Below are 6212 nucleotides of genomic sequence, written 5' to 3'. Positions count from 1 at the left end.
ACTGGCAGTAATGAGAAAGTAACATCAGATGCATGGAATGCTTCATAGATCTAGGAAAATGGCTTTAAATTTAATTTATAAATCTATAATTACACAATAAATATATTTAAACTTATTAAAGAAATTCCAGTGTGGTGTTAATAAGCATACAGAACAGAAAATGCCTTTTTATTGTTTTGGTTTTTTTTTTTCTTTCTTTTTTTTTTTTTGGAGAAGGAGCCAATGCAATGGCTAGTCTTTATTGAAAAGAAGAAACTTTACAGTAACAGTTTAAGTAAATTAGTGCAAAGATTTAGTGGGCCAACTGGTGGGGCACCAGCTTGTAATGGGTTCCACAACTAGAGCATGGCTGGGTTTCGCCTTTGTGCAGCCAGAACCAGATGACAGCACTATTATCCTCTTCACAGATGCAGCCTACTATTCATTTGTTGGTGATAGATGGGACTAAATTAGGGTCTTCCTTGGTGCCCGAAACTGCTTTTGAGGCTAGCATATTGTATGAGTCCAACCCCTTCCATGCAACCATCATGACCTCCCCCTCCAGCCCAGTCACCTGCTCATTGTCAGTAGGAACACCACCTCCAGATGCCATGGAGCACACCTCATTGGGACCACTGGCCCTGAGGGTCTGCTCAGCCAGCACTCCAACTCCGCAAAGTAATCTTGAAGGCTTAACACCTGATACAAATAGCAGCACTTCCGAGAACAAGCTCTAGAAAAGAAAGTGTCCTAACAAAATACTAATCTCTCACTCCAATCTTCTTAATCCTAGTTGTAAATCCTTAATTACTTTCTTTTAAACATTTCTGTTTTTATTTCTTTTCCTGTTTTCTAACAGCTTAAGGTTGTACTTCTTGATTTATCAATTTCAAAACTGTCAAATTACTCCCTCATAAGAGTTCAAAGAGGGGGGTTTAATTTACTTAAATCTAAGCCACTTCTTTCCACTTTATAATTGTCCCATGGTTATATCAGTGATACAACATTTTAACAATGGATTCACTGAAGTGAGGACAGACCCCAGTTTGTAGCAGTCGCTAATGTCTGTGGCTAGTTTCAAGCTACCAGAGAACAGAGTTGAAAACTTCCCGAAAATTTAATAATTAGCTCTAACAATTCAGGACAGGAAAGCCCCAGCATATTGTTAGATAATATCCACTTACACTAATGGTTACTTTTTTAACACTAAATAATATGTTTCTATTTATTGATGAAGGCTCTGCTTTCTATATCTTGACTCAACCCTTTCATCCTCCCTTCTGCCTTGAATCTTATTTAATGATCACTTTTATATAAAGATAGTATGTGTATTTAAATAAGAAATCACAATGAAGTCTTCTATGTTTTCTCTTGATTCTTTAAGTTGAAAACTCATGAACAACAGTATATGAGTAAAACCATATAGGTATTGTTTCTTGCAAAGCCAGATGTTGTGTTAGTATTCTAGTATCATAACACTGGAATACTATAAGGGGTATACTGTTAGCATAAAGATCACTGCAACTCCCATTTGTAGCATTCTGTTGATGTTTACAGTGATGAAACAAACCTTAATTTACTACATTGGTAGAACGTGGTTTTCTTAACTAGAACTTTTGCATTTTGGTTTTACGTTGGATTTGATTTTTCTTGGAGTTTCTAATTATTTTGTGCATATGCTGTGTGTCTATGGGTAAAAGTTTAGCATGTGTTTATCATATTCTTACCTTTATCTGCCTTTACAATCAGACTATTTTGTAACATCTACAAACCAAAAGCTGCCCTCTTGGGTTTCCTGTTTCCAATTCCTGGCTTTCTCTCTTTTCTGTCATCTCTACCACCACATCCCTGGTTAAATCCAACTCTCCATCTACACTATGTTGCAACTGAGAATCTGACAGTGACTAGAGAAAACTCACAACTATGCAGCCTGGTCACCCTCCAAAGTCATGATAACTAATTTTAAATGAGCTTTGAGGAATCAACAGGCCTATTGCATTGCCCTAAGCCCACCCTCTCCCACTATTCACAATGTTTTATATCATATCTTGTTCTGTCTCAAATATTCATACCTCTTTGATTATCCTAATGTCTGGTGATCTTCCTTTTAATTTTACTAAGAAAATACAACCGAGCATATATTCACTACCAAATCTACCAAGCAACCTGTACCTTTACCCACATATTCAGCCTGTCATTCTATCAAAATCGGGGCTGCCTCTATTCAAAGTCATTGCTCTTGAAGTACTCTCCTACTCTCCTGAATCATTAAATTTTCATTTCTTTGAATGATTCCCATAATGATACAAGTATACTGCAAATATCTCATCTTATATAATTAAGAGGATGTTGTACAGGCTCAAAGATAGAAAAATAGAGCAAGAGAATGCAAACAATTTGTGAAAACTGTTATTTATATGCTAATTTGATATGGAACAGAGATAATATTTTGGATTAGTGTTGAAAGGATGGACTAGTATAGTGTGGTACTGAGACTATCAGTTTTTATTTAGGAAGAAAATAAATTTGGATCTCTACTTCACAGTGATCACAAAAATTAACTACAAATAGGTTGACACTTCAATATGGAAAGTCAATGTTTAAGACCTTAGCCAAAAATAAATGAGACTATTATTCTTACCTTTACATAAACTGAAATTAGCACCAAAGTAATAAGGAAACCATTTATGAATTTTACTACAATGAATATAACAATTGAATTTTTATTTTCAACAATGGAGGACTAACTTATTTCAAAACAAGCCACATACAGAAAAAAACTAAAGAAAATGGAAAATACTTAAAATATTAATTTGAAGGTGTAAGGAAGCTACCAAGGCTGTGAAGACTTGAGGGGCCAAGACCCCAGAGAGATGTGAAATTCATAGAAGTGAGCATATATTTGGTACTACCTTTTCTCTGCGAGGAATCTATGATCCTGAAGTTGTGGCTGAGAGGATATGAATTTGAGCAAAAGCATTCTCAAGATTTTAGCAATTTTATGGGAGCAACGGGACAGAAACCAAAGATCAAAGCCCAATGATAAAGAGAGTTTCTGGTAAACAGACTAGGCTTAGAAAAGGGCTATGTGACCAAAGTAAGAATAAGATAATTAAACCAGTTCTTGCTGCTATAAAGTGCATTTCTCTCCTGGAAGAATATTATATATTCTAGTACTTCAGGGTTTTTTTCTAAAAATTTTCACAATCTCTGGAATCAAACAAAAATCACTAGGCATGCAAAGGGACAAAAATGGACCAAATATTAGGAAAACAAATATTGATAACAGCAGGATAGAAATCAAAGAGCAACGTAAATATTATAGAGTCCTAAGAGAAAATGAGGTGAAATGAAAATACCATACTCCTCTCCTGTACATAGTATGAAAATTCTAAATTAAAAAAAGAAAAGCAAATGAAATCACCACTATATACAAAAGATAATATATGGCAAACAAATAACATTTCATTTAAATATTCAAGGGCATCTATTATTTAAAACTCAATGTAATTCAACATAGTAAAAAAATAATAGAGAAAAATATGATCTCAGCAGATGCAGGGAAGTCATTTGATAATAGATTAGGAAATAAAGAAACTTCCTTAATCTGATAGTGTCTAAAAACAAAATAAACAAACCAAAAAAAACCAACCAACCAAAAAAAGAAAAAACAAAAATCAGTTAACATCATGACAGATGGTGAAATAGTAAAATACTGAACAACTTTCCCCTGGAATGAGAATGAGATAAAGGTGATCTTTACCACCCCTTCTATTCAGCATTGTTCTGAAGAGCACTTTGAGCATAGTATGACAAGGTGGAGAAAGGTATAAGGACTATAAAGGAAGAAAACAAAAACTAAAATTAGTCATAGAAGTAATCATTTTGTATACAGACATACAGAAGAATGTATAGAATCTTAATACAACTGTGGATTTAACAAGGTCATTTTGTATATGTTTAATATGAAAAATAAAATATAGTTCAATATATTAGCAATTAAAATTAGAAAATGAATTTTTTAAAAAGGTATCACTTGTAATAGTACCAAGTAACATAAGATTCCTAGAATTAAATAAACAAAAGATATGTGGTATCCCTGCAGAAAAAAAAAAAAATAGATGTAAATTATTACCGAGAGAAATTAAGTAAATGGAGTGTTGTACCATAGTTATAATCAAAGTCTCAGAATTGTAAAGATGCCAGATCTTTCCAAATTGACTTATTGTTTCAAGGAATATCAATCAAAATTCCTCCAGTTTTGTGTATATGTGTGTATATGTGCAAATTTGCAAGCCTATTCCAAAGATTAAAAATAACCAAGATAACCTTGAAAGTTCAGAGGATGTAAGCAGTATGGTATAGACACAATGATAGGTAAATATTTCAACTGCACATAATAGAAATTCCAGAAAGAGACTCACATGTGTTCGATCACTTGATTTATGACAAAACTGGTACTGCAGCACAAAGGGAGAATAAACAGACCTACAAATACATAAATGGCTCTGGATCATTTACATACACATATAATCTCTAATTCATACCATACACAATATCAAATCCAGATGAGAATATAAAAAGCAAAACAAAAAAGCTTCTAGAAGAAAATGTAAGAATATTTCAAGACTTGGAGTAGGCAAATTACTTGAATATAACATGCAAAAAAAGCACTAACTATGAAGAAAAAGATTTTTAAATTGGATTCTTCATCAAAATAAACTACTAAAAAATGAAAGGGTAAACCACAGAGTGACATAAGTTATTTGCAATACACCTAACCAACAAAGAATTTATATCTAAGATATAAATATCAATAAAGAGAAGACAGGTAATGTAAAAGAAAAATGGGCAGGAAACTTGAACCGACAATTCACAAGAGATTTCTAAATGGCCAGTGATAAAGGTCTCAGTCTCATTAGAAATCAGGAAATACTAATTGAAACCACAAGAATTTTCCATCTCATAGCCAATTAAGGTTTTCCACAAAGTGAAGCTTAAAAGGAAATTTGTTTCTGAAAATTAAATACTGTCCACTGTTTAGTTTGCTGGTTTGGTTTACATACATGATAATATTTCTTTAATATCTTAGTGCCCTCCATTTTCTCTCTCTTTTTTTTTATTTTATTTATTTATTTGAGAGAGAATGAGAGACAGCATGAGAGGGAAGAGGGTCAGAGGGAGAAGCAGACTCCCCGTTGAGCAGAGAGCCCGATGTGGGACTCGATCCCGGGACTCCAGGATCATGATCTGAGCCGAAGGCAGTCGCTTAACTGACTGAGCCACCCAGGCGCCCTCTCTTTTCTTTTTCAAAACTCTTCTTGAAAAAAAATATTGTCTTGCTGCACAGGTCCTCTCTGACTTTTCCTAGATCCTCAGGTATTTTATTATATTCTGTTCTTTTATGTTCTTTATTTTTTGAAGTTTATTTATTTTTAGATCTGTTAAAAAACAAAATTGAACTGAGCATATTTGAAGATCTAATTGTTTTTATTAAATGATTCAGGAGTCAGGCAGCATCCCACAAAGTAGAGGGGAGCTCCACTGAGCTAAACCAAAAAAGGTTTTTAAAGACAGAGAGAGGGCATTAAAAAAAAAAAAAAAAAAAGATTAGGAAGAAAGAAATTTATTAGCAAGGAATGCATTGTTTAGATAAGGCTTTCCCCCTATGGGGAACAGAAAAGGTGAATCAGTAAATTTCCTAGAATTGACCAGGGAATTGCATGTTGACTAATTAAAGGTTACATTTCTGAGGAGTTGAAACTGCAGTTAGGTTCGATATTAAGTCTTAGTTTAATAGGAGGTTTAACCTAAACCATTTTGGGCCTGCGGTTTTCTTTTTAACAGATCTCTTATAATTTCATGGCTGTAATGTCTTCTAAAATCTGAGCACATTGCTTTATTAATTATTTTATTTTTCTTACCTTCAAGTCTCTCGATTCTCTATTTTTCTTGCACGGTCCAATTTTCTGTGGATTCATCTTGGTCTTTCTCTTTCAGAATTCCTGTTTTCCTCCAATCATTGGTTGGGTTCCTGCATAAGCAGATTATGAGATAGAGTTTAGCATGCAAAGTATTTATTAAGGAGTGTCCTTTGGGATCAACAACAGAAGAAGACAGGGGAAAAAAGTAGAGCTGAGCAGTGAAAGAAACTGATTTGCTGTGCAGGCTCAAAGCCGGCCTCCACTGACCTCATGGACAACTCTCAATCCAGAATGATTCTTTAGAATATC

General features: G+C 33.9%; 1 pseudogene; it reads right to left on the bottom strand.

The window, feature by feature from the left end:
* Positions 1–292: 292 nt before the first annotated feature.
* Positions 293–5960, bottom strand: LOC114209921 (cytochrome c oxidase subunit 5B, mitochondrial pseudogene; annotated as a pseudogene).
* Positions 5961–6212: the final 252 nt, after the last annotated feature.

Source organism: Eumetopias jubatus, unplaced genomic scaffold (genome assembly GCF_037043125.1).
Source record: "Eumetopias jubatus isolate StellerSeaLion01/CBP00866 unplaced genomic scaffold, mEumJub1_p1.0 scaffold_6, whole genome shotgun sequence".
Lineage (NCBI taxonomy): Eukaryota > Metazoa > Chordata > Mammalia > Carnivora > Otariidae > Eumetopias > Eumetopias jubatus.
Note: the sequence above shows the minus strand (reverse complement) of the source record. Positions and strands in the feature narration are given on the sequence as shown.